Source organism: Saccopteryx leptura, chromosome 6 (genome assembly GCF_036850995.1).
Source record: "Saccopteryx leptura isolate mSacLep1 chromosome 6, mSacLep1_pri_phased_curated, whole genome shotgun sequence".
NCBI classification, from domain to species: Eukaryota; Metazoa; Chordata; class Mammalia; order Chiroptera; family Emballonuridae; genus Saccopteryx; species Saccopteryx leptura.
The window spans coordinates 141,707,559-141,715,761 of record NC_089508.1 but is presented as its reverse complement, the minus strand read 5'-3'; positions in this window follow the sequence as shown (position 1 = coordinate 141,715,761).

Below are 8,203 nucleotides of genomic sequence, written 5' to 3'. Positions count from 1 at the left end.
GAGGGGGATGTTAATTATAATGGCAAAACTTTATTAATACAAGCTCTTAAAAAGCCAAGTAGATAGTTACTCAATTTCTCTCTCTCTCTCTCTCTCTCATTCTCTGTCCTGTCTCTTTCTCCCCATCATTCCATGTTCTGATTTATATTTGTCTTTGTATAAACTAACTTTCTGTGTTCCTTTGCTGGATGATGATCCTCAAGTGTCTATCCTGGTCTAATTAGCTATGTCCAGGGGAGCACAGTCAGCATGACACAAACTTGAATTCTGAGCTCTATCTACTCTTGGTGGTGAGGCAGTTTAATGATGGTCACAGTGGGAGGGGAAGGGACTGGGCTGGGTAGATAACTCTGAAGGTATCCTATAAAACCCCATGTCCCTTCCTGATGTGGTCCCTGACTACCTCTCAACCGTATCCCTCACTACCCCTCAGCAGTTCTTTATGCCCCAGACGCTGTCTACCAATCTTGCCATCTTCTTTCTCTCTAATCTCCAAGACTTCACCTAAACTGGTCCTTCTGCATTCAAACATCCTTCCCTCTCTCCTCTCCTGGCTAACTCTTCTTTCATAACCAGATCTCCATGTAGGTGTAATTTCCTTCAACCAATCATCCAAGACAAGGTTGGATGCTCCTTTTTCTCTTCTCCTCTAGCTCCCAGATCATTTTAGTAGTTAGCACACTATACTGTGTACTTATCTACCCTTCCAACTAGCCTATAAACTTCTAAAGTACAGTTTTCACAGAGCTTGTGCCTGTACCTATCTGGCATATTGTCAGTGACCAAAAAATGCTTGCTAAGCAAATGAGTCCATCAACTCCCCAGATTACCTTTTTCTCTGCTCTACCCAGCTGAACTTCCCAATCAATCACTCCAACAATTTTATAATATTGGTCCCCTCACTCTGTATTTCTGTGCTCCACAGCCCTGCTCAACCTCAACCCTGATTCAATTCAAACCTCTCTTTTCTTCCTGGGCTGCCAACACTGCTGGAAAAATTAGACAAATGCTGAAAGGAATCATTTCAATCAAAGGTCTCTAGTCTCCACGGAGCAATGAGTGGAGTTCAGTGATCCTGAAATTTTCCTTACTCCTGTAAAGTTTCCTCTCCCTAGGCAGCTATTTTAAAACTTTTCTGGCATGGAGTCAAGTCTCAATTTGATGCTGTCATGTTCTGGCCTGACTGAATATGTTGGGGGAGTTATTATCAGAGGGTTCTCCCAAGTCTGCTGATATGGAGACATGGCTTTTGTCCATTGCTAAGATTTAGGCTCTCTAGTGGGGTAAAGCAGGAGATGATGGAATCTACAGATGCCTTCCGGCAAAAGTCTTGAAAGGTACAATGATGCTTACCTATTCATTAGATTTTGAGAATAGCAAGGAGGCTATTCTTCAAATGTATGCCTAATCCAGTTTTTGGATTATTTAGCTGTATAAAGGGAAAAAGAAATGAAAACTGAAAGTGCTGTTTCTCTTCTTACTGAAGCTCATGAAGGCTTTGGAGCACTCAGAGGGGCCTGCAGTAAGAAACTGCCAGATCAGAAGAAGCCTGGGTAGGACCACAGCCCAGAGGAGCAGTGCAGGGTCCAAGGAGTGGCCTTTGCATGTAGCTGTACAGCAGCAGCCACCCTCAGGGGTCACTGGCAAGATACAGTGCCCAGGGGGCATCATGGAGACCCTGATATCAAAGAAAGAACATGTCCCTGAGCATATAAAAGACACAGGTAATTCTTGAAATGCTTGTGGGGTTTTTGAAGGGCTACTAGACCTAGTGGAAACAACGTAGAGCCCGAGCGACCTGGGCTGCGCTTGACTCTTATTCACCTGCACCCTGGCTCTGGGCAGGGGGTTTGTCTCCCATTCCACAGAGAAAATAAATGCTATTAGATATAGTCTTCCACCTTTTCTTGCCTTATCTCCAGATACTAAGCCCAAATTCTTGACCTGCTTTCCTGTGACAGGACTGACAGGAATGAGAGAGAGCACACATGCCAGAGTTTCCATTAAAGGTGGAGGGCATCCTGATGAGAAGCAGAAAAAGTAAAGTGAGCAAGTCTGAGTCTGGGGAAGATGAACTCAGGACCTTATCTTAGGGAAGCCCTGAATTCCACTCTATAGAATCATCTTCCTTTAATAATAGTTGCTTCTTAGTAGTCTTTATTTCCAATGGTACAAGTGCCTAGTAAAAACAACATGAATAAATGAAGGAATAAATACATGAAATAAAGAATTCCTTAACCATATGACTTGATGTCTCCTAGAAAAAGGAGATTTGGGAAAGACAGGCTTAATTGTTAAAATAATATTGGCCCAGGGACCTCCTTTAGATCCAGAAGTGTGAGTATGGGAGATGCTGCCTGTCCTCAGTACAGAGGTTTAGACCAGGGTAGTCAACCTTTTTATACCTACCGCCCACTTTTGTATCTCTGTTAGTAGTAAAATTTTCTAACTGCCCATCAGTTCCACAGTAATGGTGATTTATAAAGTAGGGAAGTAACTTTACTTCATAAAATTTATAGAGCAGAGTTACAGAAGTTAAAGTATATAATAATAATTACTTACCAAGTACTTTATGTCGGATTTTCGCTAAGTTTGGCAGAATAAATCTTTATAAAACAATTTACTATAGTTAAATCTATCTTTTTATTTTTACTTTGGTTGCTCTGCTACCGCCCACCCTGAAAGCTGGAATGCCCACTAGTGGGTGGTAGGGACCAGGTTGACTACCACTGGTTTAGACTCTGGGGAAAGAAGAAAAACTCACACAAATTTTGACCATGTTTACATCAATACTTCACAATATTTTTTAATTACATAGCCCACCAGGAAAAGCCTTATCTGCCACAGTCCCCTTCTGTGTGAGGGTTGAGGGCTGGGAGAGTGGTCTGCAATAGGCTGGGATTGGCTTTGAAAGGACACATAAAGTAGCAAACTGAGGAGGAGGTGGAGGAGGGACAACAGAAGAAACAGCAGACTTCAGAAACATAAAACCAAGCTTCAGCTGGGAGGGACAGATACTTTCATCAAGAGGCAGATTAAGGTTGCTTTAAGCCAGGCATGGCCAACAGTTTTTGCCCCCGGGGCCAGATTAGAAAGAAAACTTTTTTCACGGGCCAGATGAAATATTAAAATTAAAAAATGTTAAATACAAAAATTATTCTTAAAATTTTATTATGTAATTTGTTTATGAATAAATGTAAGTGAATAAAAAACATTTTTAATATATAATGTTATTTTAATAAAAATATATTTTAATAAAAATATAATTACATACCGTATAAATATCCAAACTGTATCTCAATCAAGTGAAACAATATTTAATTAATAGAATGAGCTTGAAGGGGTTATATCACAAATAAAACAATTATTTCATTTTACAAACAGCCTGGACACATTTTCAGTTATCAACTGCAGCTATTGTTTATGCTATAATGCCACTTGATTCAGCACACTTGACCACAAAAATAACGAATTGCTTGGTGTGACATTAGGTACACACTGGCAAACTCCACCTAAAAGAATGTGGGTTTCACATCGCCGCTAAACGTTAAACAGTTCATATTGAGTACAGACGAGTACAAAAGTTGTAAATCTTTATAATGGAATTTTTTTAAAAAATAAAGAAGTATCACGAATCCATTCAAACAATTATTGGAAGTTAACCCTAGATTAGTCACACACGGAATTCTTTTCCGTGTATCACTATCTTCTTAAATATCTCAATTTCCAATAATCAAAGATGCTTCTGCTTCTAAGTAGCTGAAATTTTAAAGTAGCGGATAATATTAAAAATTTAATCGCGGGCCGCAGAAACTCATTACGCGGGCCAGATCAGGCCTGTTGGCCTTATGTTGGCCATTCCTGGTTTAGGCCCTGAGCACAGAAAAAAATATTGGGCTCCTTAAAAAAAAGAGAGAGGAAAAATAAAAATACATGTTAACCATATATTTAAATAAATAAAAAATATTATGTACTATTAATGTTAAAATGCACATATGAAAGCAAAACTTGGTGTCATTAGAAAAGTATAAAGTTGGGGTTTTTGCAGGGCCCTTCAGAAGTTGGGGCCCATTGCACATGCCTGGTGCGCCCACCCTTAAATCTGCCTCTGTCTTCATCTGAGCTACAGTCCAACTCAGGAAGGAAAAGGGAGTTTCACCTGCCGTGATTTTGTCTGAAACCCTTTACAAGCGAACTGTTGGATCAAAATATCTTCCCAGAAATAGCTTTCCTGTGCCTGTAGGTAAGATGACACAGCGTTCTTTTTAAGCCATGGCCAAAAAAGGGGGTGGGGGGGGGGGAGATTGGGTATGGAAATACAATAAGCTTAAAAGCAGTAGATCCATTATTTTTCCTCAGGATTGACATCCATCAATAAATATCAGTTTATATCTGGCCTAGACATGTCCTACTTTGTCATACATGTCACATTGGCAGTGAAAAAGTTCACTGACCAAAAAATTAAAATAAAAAATAAAGGAAATTATTTAGATTAAATATTTTCTTTATTAGATTTCATTTTCCAGTTGTTTTAACTTAATAGAATTTTTTCCTTAATTTCAAACTATTTAATGCCTTTTGGCTGAACAGTGATTATCTTTCCAGCTCAGTGGCCTTTTCTGTCAATGGTAATTAAACACACAGAGATGATCTGTTTTTAACTGTTTGATTCTTATTTATCAGAAATTTTGCTCAAGTCAACCAAATTTTGTTAGCAAAATATTACTTGATAAGAAAGAATCCCATATAAGGTTGTACACCTGAAACATATAATTTTATTAACTAGTATCACCCCAATAAATTCAATGAAATACTTTAAAAAAAAAAGAAAGAATCCAAAATTCCCAAATTAAAATGCAAGCATTTTAGGAGAATGCCAACTACAAGCTGATTTATTCTGTAATTACTATGCAGCTTTGTATGTATTGAGAAGCTAAAACCAGATTTAATGGCCCTTTTGTTTTACTAAAGTATATTTTCTGAGCTCACCTAATATAAACCTCCACAAAATTTTTAATGTTCTTTACTACGGTGTGGCCTCATATTTTTTATGTGGGATTTTAAATCTTGCTATTTCAAATGATCATTAATTATCACTTAGTGAAAACAGGTGAATCTTTTAGATAAAAGTGAAAAAAATCTATTTGTGTTTTAAATAAAATCCTGCATTTTAAAATTCTTATTAACCCATAATACCCAAATCAGATTAAAATACAAAGTTTTGATTCTTCCTTTTTTCACCTGTTTCTGATACAAAGGAATTCTGTGTTATTGCACTTTTAAATGGCTTTTAAGCTCCCAAAACCCAAACTTACTAAATGCTTTACTCATTCCTCTGACCATGGGATTTTATTTTTTGAAACACATACAATCCAATTAATGCCAAACTATCATATAGAATGTCAGTTTTGTCTATCTGATTTTATTCAGCAATTAAATGCAAATACTGGTAGATTCAACCAATCACAAATGACAGATGCTCAAAAATAAAACAAGTATATTAAGAAAACTGTTCTAGACTTAGGTCTTGAGGTGGGGGAGAAATAATTCTTCCCCAAATTGTCTTTGTTCTAAGTGCCCAGATAGGAAAGACAAGCCAGCTCATATTCAATTATACCCACAAAAGGGACCTGGCCAAAAGAATCTGAAAGATTTGGAGGGATTGTTTGTTTGCTTGTTTGGGTTTTTTTTACATTTATTTATTCTTAATTTATTGGGATGACATCATTTGCCAAACCATATAAGTTTCAAGCACACAACTCAATATAACTCCATCTACACATCACTTGTGAACCTTCCACTCCAAATATTATCTCTTCCCATCCTCATTTTCCCTCTCTTTCTCCATTTCACTTTAACTGAAGACTAGACCTTAGGCAGTCATGTTTATTAAATTTTTATATTTTATCTTAGTACAACACTTCCTTCTCTGTGTGCCACCATAGACACTTAGACAAAACTGTTCAGCTTTAATATTTACTATAATAAAAATAAAAACTTCTACTTACTAAGACCTCTTCTTGCCAGGAATGAAACTAAGTGTTTCACCATAAATAAATAAATAAATAAATAAATAAATAAAATAAACCGTGTCTGTTTGTGTATATGCATATGCACATTTCCTTATATGTATTTAATTTTTACACCAACCCCATGAAGGAGACCTTACTACTTCCACTAATAGGATGTAAAAATAAAATTTAGAAAGGTTAAGTAACTCACCCAAGAAATTGTCAGAGGTAGAAATTAAGTCCATGCCTATCTCTTTAATAGTTCATACCTTGAATCTCTCCTCAAAAGGTCCGCTTCATATTCGTTACTCATTTCCCTCTCTATCTCTTTCTCTCTCTTTAAGTCACTTTTTTTGTATATGCCCTGACCAAGGGATAAAACCTACAACCTTGGAGTATGGGGATGACACTCTAAACCAACTAAGTTACACAGCCAGAGCCTCACTTCTCATTTCTAAAGTTCTTTTCACACAAGAACATGGGCCTCCAGCTGCAGAATCAATGGTGCAAGGTTTCCATTCTACTGGAAACTTAGAGCAAAACTTCTCCAACTTTCTAGAAGCTTTCAAGGGCTTCTAGAGTTTTCCAGCATAAAGATCTGCATGGGCAATGAAATGGCCGAGTTGTATATGTCCTATGACAATCACTCATTCCTGGGAGTCAGGGGAAAAGAAATAATCACAGTTTACCTCCTGCATAGGCTCAGAGCCATAACTAGCAGCTATTGCTTCTTTGAATACTATTTCCAAAATACAACTTAAACCACAAATATAAGAAAATGTTGCCATCATTTGAGAATCAGAATAGTGGTTTCACTTAAATCTAAATATCTCTACTGCAGTAGAATCACTGATATATTTTAAAAGGGATAAAGTTTTATATTTACAGTTATGAAAATGCTGTTTCCTTCATGTCACTTGCATGTAATAGAGCACTTTGTGATTATACACAGTGAAGGTCATCAAAGCGCTTGGACAGGTTCACTTTGATTTTTTTTTTAATTTTAAGGAGTAAAAATATGTGGCATTCTTTTAACTGAACAGAAGTTCCTTTAATTTGTGGGAAGAAAAAAAAGAGTTCTTCCATAAAACGTTTGTTAAAATGTTGCCTTAGTCAGTTTCAAATGCAAGGGATTTTGTTTGACCATTTGTTATAAGCTATAGTTTAACCTCCTCATAACTCATTCTATACTGTTCTCTTGTTCAAATAACATATCTATATTTTTATTTATAAAATTATATTTAATGGGTGACATTAATCAATAAGAGTACATATGTTTCAGGTAAACATTTCTACATTATTTGAACTGATGTGTTGTGTGCCCATCACCCAAAGTCAAATCATTATTTTCTTAATTAAACATTTTAAAACTAAACTGAAAGAGAATCAGGCATAATAATTGCAGCTTTCCCCCATTAAAGAACAAAACAGAGGTGAAAGAGCTAGATAATCTCTCACCCTGACAGCAATGAGACAGGACAATTAAGTATCTGAGAATTACAGAAATATTAATTGATGTATTTTATTCATTTTTGAAAATTCACAATTTCAAAAAACTATTGAACAAAAATTAGTATATTCATTTTTTATTTGTGGAACACATGGAAACAACTTCTTTACTTTGATGATAGAAGAAAGGAAAAAAAGCAAATGAAGTGAATTGTTAAAAGCATGAATATTAGTAATGGCTTTGTTCTCAACAGTTTGGAACTTTTGATTTCCAATGGAGTAAATAAATATGACCTAAAATGGTTTAAGACAAAGTCATTTTTCATTCATCAGCAACCAAAAGAATTTCTCTATGGTCACAAATGCATTCTGACTTAAGGATGAAAACAGTAGGCTGGTAATAATAATGTTATCAATTATTAAGAATCTATAATATGCCAATACTACACCAAATGCATTACATAAATTACCTCATTTAAATTAATTCTCACTTTACATATTAAGAAACTAATGCTCATGAGGGTCCCAGCACCAGTAAGCAACACAATGTGTTAATAAAGCCATCTTATTGGTTTGTTTAAAATGTGTAATTGGCTTAATGCAGTAATTAATGCTGTCACAGGCAATAGAACCTGATGTTTAAACCAATGGGGAGAAAGAAAGAAAATTCAAATCTAATAGGCAGTATAGCCACTCTTTGAAGTTCAGCATAGTCATGACCAACCATGTGTCACATTTCATAA